This window comes from Ylistrum balloti, unplaced genomic scaffold (assembly GCF_031769215.1).
Source record: "Ylistrum balloti isolate Yb309-2 unplaced genomic scaffold, AGI_CSIRO_Ybal_v1 Utg370388, whole genome shotgun sequence".
NCBI lineage: Eukaryota > Metazoa > Mollusca > Bivalvia > Pectinida > Pectinidae > Ylistrum > Ylistrum balloti.
This window is the reverse complement of record NW_026782269.1, coordinates 755,345-764,178: the sequence shown is the minus strand read 5'-3', so window position 1 is coordinate 764,178 and position 8,834 is coordinate 755,345.

Here is an 8,834-nt window from a genome sequence, read left to right as displayed (position 1 = left end):
TAAGTGATTTTACTGTACGTTTGTATAGACTATATAAGTGATTTTACTGTACGTTTGTATAGACTATATAAGTGATTTTACTGTACGTTTGTATAGACTATATAAGTGATTTTACTGTACGTTTGTATAGACTATATAAGTGATTTTACTGTACGTTTGTATAGACTATATAAGTGATTTTACTGTACGTTTGTATAGACTATATAAGTGATTTTACTGTACGTTTGTATAGACTATATAGGTGATTTTACTGTACGTTTGTGTAGACTATATATGTGTAGATTATATAAGTGATTTTACTGTACGTTTGTATAGACTATATAGGTGATTTTACTGTACGTTTGTATAGACTATATAAGTGATTTTACTGTACGTTTGTGTAGACTATATAAGTGATTTTACTGTACGTTTGTGTAGACTATATAAGTGATTTTACTGTACGTTTGTGTAGACTATATAAGTGATTTTACTGTACGTTTGTATGGACTATATAAGTGATTTTACTGTACGTTTGTGTAGACTATATAAGTGATTTTACTGTACGTTTGTGTAGACTATATAAGTGATTTTATCCCCTCGTTGTTCGGTATAAATACGGGAACGAATATCAATTACTGACAAATAACGAGTGGATTTATCTAGATTTTCTCTCACGATTGATACAATGATCTTTACACCAATCAATAAACATTACGCCTAAACGTACTACTAAGTTGTGATATAAAAATTGTTCTATATGAACTTAACAAATCAAACGATAACATTTCTCATGATTAGCTTTTTCGTGATTTGTTTCGTTTAGTTATATAGTCGGTGTTAGTCTGCATCAGCGCCATATTGTAAACTAGGTATATAAATCAAGATAGATAACTTTGTATAAACATAATGATTTATTATTGTTGTCCTACCAACCAATCGTCAAATATGACCAGACGTCCTTACTAAGGCAGTTGGAGTTAACTCCCCTACACCGAACTTCGTACCGTTCTAACCATAAGACAGAAACGAAACGACGGTCAACAGACCTAGACATCATTTTCAACTACAAAATGTGACTGATTTGTGATAGTAAAACAACTTCCTCACACAAAAAGCTGCAGTCAACAAAGTTTCACGTCTGTGCAATATTTGACGATAAAAGTTAGGGTTCAACGATATCTTTGTAGACATGCTTTGGAGTTGCTGTGACAAATGGTAAGAATCCTTTAGGACAGGTTTCAGATCACTGTTTACTTGTAGGTCTCACCTTCTTCAAACACATTTATTCAGTATGAAAGAGCATAATTTATTACAATACAAACACGCTTTATGACATATTTCATTGTACAATATGGGGGGGGGGGGGGGAAATGCCATCAAAATTCAAACTCATTTCAAAGGTCATTGCCATAGATGATACAAAACAGCAATTACCTGTAAATATTGGTCAAGTAAATAATGTCACGGTTCTAAAAGGAGAACAGGGTAAGAACGTCGAAACCATCGGTCATGCTTACAAGTTCATGGAAATAGTGTATAACCTAACGAGACCGTGATAGCGACTATTAAACTTAACCATAGTCGTCATCAACAGGCATCTCTCGAAATCTTACGTGTCTATCTGTCGGCTACGAAACTTTGGTATTTGTACCTAGATATGGAAAATTTACAATGAAGGAGATTGCCATGGTAAGCTTTTCTATAGATACGTCACCAAGAGAGGGACAGTTTGTTTGTATGGTATTTCCGTTGTATATTGTATGGGATATCGTAAGGCGAACAGCGATGCAGTTGTGAGCATTTTAAAGATTGTATCAAAAAGGGCAAAAGATGTACATGTGGTACGGTCGATATAAACGGATAAAATACGCTCCTAAAGAAAGAATTGCAAACCATTTGATTTCCTTACATGAAACTGTCATCACATAACTTCCAAAATAAACATTTGCTGGAAAGGAAACTGGGGACAATCTAGCCTTGATTTCTAGTATAAGTATAAAATGGACGACAATGAAGTGATACAATGCATGTCGGGTAATCAGCAGAGTCTGACGGAATCTGTATAAATAGGCAAATTACATATTTTCATTATATCATCTCTGATACAAAACTTTTATATATGAAGGCTTAGTCAGTGGAGTGTAGATCTACTTTCTAATACATACTGATCACACTATTGTTGTAAGGGAACCTACAGATTTCCTAAATAACAATAGTCATCTTATTATGACGTCATATGGAGATAATAGATAATCAAAGTCACGTTGCATATCCAGAAAAAAATGTTTATAAATATTGAAGAAAGATATTTTTATATCATAAAAAGTCGTCATTGCCTTTTTTCGAAATTAAAAAAGGGACTAACTTTACAATCTTTCCAAGGGCTTGACAAAATGAAATGTCTTAGAGTTACATGGACCGCCCTATATCCCTAGTGAGAAAAACCTTAATGGAATCCTACATCTCTCAAAATTACATTGTTTAAGTAAACAACAAAATAAACAATATAGTTCTGTATGTAGTTGACACAGAAATGGATAAACAGTTATTAGTGACTGTATCTTTGTGGTAACATGACCCATAGCTAGCAGGTTTTTTTTTAGAGTATCCGCACGATACAGATAGTCGACGAGGTAAGTATAACCTATGTTTTTCAGATTGTACATACAAATGAAATTGAGATTGATCCTCAGCTTTCTTTCGATTACACAATGTAAGCTACACTAGGATTTAGGAATACCATGGCATCTACAAGTTTCCACACTAAACGTATGAAAATTCAACCTACTTATAGCAGAAAATATTTTATCTTTTTAAATTGACTTACTGAGATAGAACTGTGCAATATTTTTTTCAACAATAGGTGTTAAATAAACCATCTAAATTTTGCTATGAAAATTGTTTAATAAAAAAGAGTGTACAAAGACAGATACCTAGGTGAAATAGATAATTTATCACGAGGAGTATATTAAAAGTATGATGACATCATTTAGCATGGTCATCGTTTTATTTGTACTGAGCGACATCTTGTAAAAATGTCGCTAATTAATTGTTTTGACTCGGAGTGACCTGCCCTTGCTTCTGACGCCCGAGAACACATCGATATTGATGTATTACCGGAAGACGGAGATCTGTGTCTTCACATCAAAATATTGATTTAATACCTTGACAGGTAGTTAATATGGAACATGATGTAATTCACTGCAAAACCTGTTTCTTTTCTAGTAACAACAAATCCGAGAACATGGCTGACGGCGAGAGATGTACGCCACTGTCTGTTATTAGACACCATTGTATGGCCCCGAACCACCCAACCACTGAATCACTGGACCGTGACAAGCCATCAACTCAATATGTCAAACTTTTTTTTTTTTAATAATTTAACAGGTTCAATTAATTTACGTTTCGACTACCCAGTGTGATGGCAGCCATATGCATTGAAAATCAGACAATTAATTTTTATCTTCCAAGAATTCGGAAGTAGCTACTGTTATGCAAAAATGGTCAGAAGCACAAAAACATATACCTGTTGTCCTCTCAATTTCCCACAAAAAATGATTGGGTTATGTGTTTTGCCATTGAAATATCACATATTAGAATAATGAAAGACCTAAAGGGTCGGCTTTCTCGTCAAATATTAAAAAGATGATAATTTGAATGATACAAATCATGTGTTATCATTCCGTTCGAACATTCCGTGTAAAAATAAATAGGTAACGTTTTTTTTATCACAAAAAATCCGTACCAAAAAAAACTGCGCTTTAGTATGCTAATATTCCACGAAAAAATATTTAGGTTACATGTGTTTTTCCCGCACAAATATTCCATACAAAATAATAAGATGATATGTATCGTTCGTTCAATTTGTGTATTCCATACTTAAAAATAGAATAAGGTAATGTCTTGTTCGTACAAATATTTAACACAAAATAATTCGTGATAATTTATCTTCACGAGTGTTCCAACTTTTGTCAGATATTCTGATAAAAGTAATTCATTCGTGCAAAAAAAAATGACATTAAAAAACTACTCTAAAGAACTCTTCTAATGACTAGGCGAAATAGGTGGGAATCCCCATCAATATAACATGAGACAGTCTAAACATTGGAGAATCCCGAACCCTGTCACTGACTGGATTAAAGATTATCAATTGTATTCGAAATATCGGGTAAATGCACATGTCTGTAACCCTTCACTTATATTTACTGCTAGGATCGGAATTTCATTGCTTTGTTTGGATTATTTGTTGTTGATTTTAAAATATACATAAATGTTCTACACTGTTCAGCTAATAAAAGCAAACCTATTGTAAAAATGTTTTAAATATCACGTGAAATCCTAACTTGTGCCGAAAAAAAATAAAGGTAAGACAAAAATTTAGTTTGTTTTGCTGGTCGAACAAGTATTCTAGACCAAAACCATTAATATGTATTGTTCAGTTCCTTAAAAACTTATTTTTATATGTGAAAATCATTATTTCTACGCGGCACAAATTATCATATATATTTTAGTACATTATGTAAATCTCACGAAAAAGTATTTTTTGTGAACTTTTTACAGATTATGCTATTGATGTACACATTTTACAAATTCTAATCATCGACAAGTAGATTGAAAAGCGACGATCATATAAATTGCATTGTCAAACGATAGAAACGAAAACAGAAATGTTGACTGAGTGTCAAACTATAACAGGCATTGCTCGTTTTACAGAAAGATTCTGTGGTTACAAAGAGATAGCAAGAACACGGAGTGTCCAATTTAGTCGATAATGATCAGAGTTTACAGGTGCTCATCATAATCGACTCCGTAGAAAAAGATGGCTAATTTTTCAATTTTGTATTGAAATCGATTTTTGACACGTGACAGCAATCCAAAATTACGCCCCCTGATTTACGGTTTTCGCTGTCCAGATTAAGTCATGCGTGATGATTCTACCTTCATTTTCATACAAATAGATTAACATTAGCCGACGGCGTGTTGGACCTAGGGAAATTTACTACACAACATGATGGATACCAGACGATACAAATCTGTCAAAACTGATAAATGAATACGATTTTCCGGTCTCACGTCCTCACAAATTACAGGGGAAAAACTATCGAACATGATTAGGATCGATGTACGTAAAACTACAAATAGACAACTCCTCTAACGCAATATTCCCTACACCACACCTGTTCACAACGTAAATGTGTCATTGATTATAAACTCATTTTGTAAACTACCCAGTAATACTATACATTACCGTATCGGCTAGAACACTTAAGCTCGGCTCTCTGTATGATCAGCCGTATCATAGATGACGGGGACGCCTTTTATATGAAGTCTGCTATCATATTATGACGTATTTGATTTCAAAATTATGCATTTAAAATGTGGCAAAATTAAGACACGAAATGTATAATAATTAGTTTCTGAAACTTGATAAATGGCTAAATATTCTACTCCAAACTTGTGTTCTGTTAAAAAGCAATACTTCATCTGTAAACACATAAGTACCATATCTGTGTGTCCTTTCTGAAATTGTGCAGCTTTATAACATTGTAGATATTGTAATATCGCTCATTTTTTCGTTACTAAGTGCATAATTCTTATATATAGAGAAATATTTATCTTAACCTCGCTCCCTTTAATTCCCTAAAAACCGCGCGTTGTGTGTTGTGTCATATAGATATCTTAACCTCGCTCCCTTTATTTCAGTAATAAAAGCATGCCGTTGTTGTGTCATATAGATATCTTAACCTCGTTCCCTTTATTTCCGAAATAAAATTATGCCGTTGTTGTGTCATATAGATATCATAACCTCGCTCCCTTTATCTCCGTAATAAAATTATGCCGTTGTTGTGTCATATAGATATCTTAACCTCGCTCCCTTTATTCATAATGAAAAGAAGCCCTGGTCCCACTTGTATAAAACATCTCAACTTGAGATTTCCTCCAGTCGAGATTTTCCTCTGCTGATATCTCCTCAAAAACGGCTTGTATAAAATTTTCTCAAGGAACAGGAGGAAGTCCTCGGCTAGGATGTCCTGAAATTCCTTGAGGAATTTTCATACATGATATTTTCAAGGAGATATTAGCTGAGGAAAATCTGGGCTTGAGGAAATCTGAAATTGAGATATTTTTTACGTGGTGCCTGGCTACTTTAATTCCGTAAAAAATCACACTGGTAACCTCGCTCCCCTTGTTTCCGTAAATCAATCCGTCCTTGTGTCATATATATACTTTAACCTCACGGTCTTTATTTCTTATTTCTGTAAATAGAATCATACCATTGTTGTGTGATATAGCTATTTTAACCTCGTTCCCTTTTTTCCGTAATAAAATCATACCATTATCACATCATATAGATACTTCATCATCGCTCCCTTTATTTCCGTAATAAAATCATGCTGTTGTTGTATCATATAGATATCTTAACCTCGCTCCCTTTATTTCTGTTAAAAAAAGTCATGCTGTTGTTGTATCATATAGATATCTTAACCTCGCTCCCTTTATCTCCGTGATAAAATCATGCCGTTGTTGTGTCATATAGATATCTTAACCTCGCTCCCTTTGTTTCTGTAAAAAAAAGTCATGCTGTTGTTGTATCATATAGATATTTCAATTCCGTGATTAAATCACACTGGCAATCTCGTTTCCTTTATTCCCGTAATAAAATCATGCCGTTGTTGTGTCATATAGATATTTTAACCTCTCTCCTTTATTTCTTCAAAAATTATGCCGTGAATATTTAAATCTCGTTCCCATTATTTCTGTTAAAATCTTGCCGTTGTTAATCAAAAATACATTTTAACCTCGCTCTCTTAATTTCCGAAATAAAGTAATGCCGTAAATATTTCGTCCTTGCTCCCTTTATGGTTGTTTCATGCTGTTGTTACAGTATATTTCCATAATAAAGTCATGAAGTTAGAATTTCAACCTCGATCCCTTCATTTTTTTTAAATCATGCCGTTATTACATCATACAGATTTTTTAACCTCGCTCTCTTTATTTCCGAAATAAAGTTACGCCGTAAATATATAGACCTGGCTCCCTTTATTTCTGTAAAAAAAAAATCTCCCGTTGTTACATCATATAAACATTTAAACCTCGCTCCCTTTATTTCTGTAAAAGTCATCCGTTGATACATTATATAAACATTTAAACCTGGCTCCCTTTATTTCTGTAAAAAAAAATCATCCGTTGTTACATCATATAAATATGTAAACCTCGCTCCCTTTTATTTCTGTAAAAGAAATCATCCGTTGTTACATCAGATAAATATTTAAACCTCGTTCCCTTTATTTCCGTTATTATCTAGTTTTTATAAAGACATCAAAATTTTCTTCCGTTTATTTCCGTTATGAAATCGTGCTGTTATCTAAACATGTGAATATTCATTCCAACCTTTTTGGCGATAATATTTATGAAATGACGAAAAGTAAATTATGTGGACGTGATTCAAATTAGCAATATCTTTGATTTTATTTCATTTATTCTATGGTATTGAGCATTTGATTTTTATTTTTTTCCTTATAGTCCTGAAAAGACTGAAGCGCATGACGGGTGAATATATCTGATAAATTACATCAATTTTGACGAAAGCACATGGTAGATTCATTCTGGATCAAACTCAATCTTCCATCGCTCTTCAGTCTCAAAGTAGAAAAATCAATAAGAATTAAAGATACATTTATTTTTTGTTAAGTATTATTTATGGACGTCGGTCAATGTTAATATAATGTAATAGATATGGAGATCAAAGATCAAACACGATGTATACCACTGAAAAATGAAGTCCTACGGAACAAAAAATCTAATTTGTAGAATAAGTCCTTTCGAAGCTGCTAATTCTAGGTATAAAGTTTGATGTATATTGTTTTGTCGCCCCTTAATGTTATTATTTTTTAATTCTTTTGTATTTGTTTATTTTTTTTTTTTTATTATTATTTATTTTTTTTTTTTTGCAAAGTGAATGTCTATTTACTATCTACAGGTATTTATTCATATCAAGTTATGTGCACATATTTTAACAACGAACTAAGTTAAATTGGGTTTTTTATGATAAAGATAACAATCACGATGGTGATAGTTTTAAACAAAAATATCCTGCACTATCTAAAAAAGTCAAACTCAGATCATTATGAAAGATAACAATAGAAACAGATTATATCCTGTAATAATAGATATTTCTGGTGTCGATGTCAACATTTCTATAAAATTCGCCATGTTAACGTTTATGACCAAGTCGAACAGCTTGTCATAACAATGATTTGACAATTCGATGTATATATTCCACCGTAAATTGTAATCCCGTCTTGTTTTATTGGTGTCAGTATAGTAATTATCGATGTATACACTATTTATCGGACGAGTATCTGATATTTTATGACTCTTGAACAAAACCTCGGGTCGTTAATAGCAATCGGACGAACACTACCCGCAGCCAAAATATGATCAACTGACTAGATAATTGCTCAGGTAAGCAGCAATGGTAGCTAAATGATAAATTCATATTTCTAAATTAAGCCAATAGATATCTTATCAGAAATCAATCCGACGGTTAATACGTGTATGTACATCTATCACAGGGTAGCTGTCCCCCTGGGGTCGGGCCACTTGAGCCACACCGGGGACGGTAAGGCCGTACCATTGTTGAGCGCTACCCGACGGTGCCTGCCATCGGCCATTGTCCGTACATACATCCCAACCAGTTCTATTCTCTGCGACACCTGTTTTTAACCCCTGCAGCAATCTGATCATAAATCCAGATTTATTCTCATGTCCTTTACTTGTAATCTATCGCTTCATCACCGATTCTTCAAATCAACCAATCAGAAAGCTCAGATACCGAAATGAAATCCTGGTGT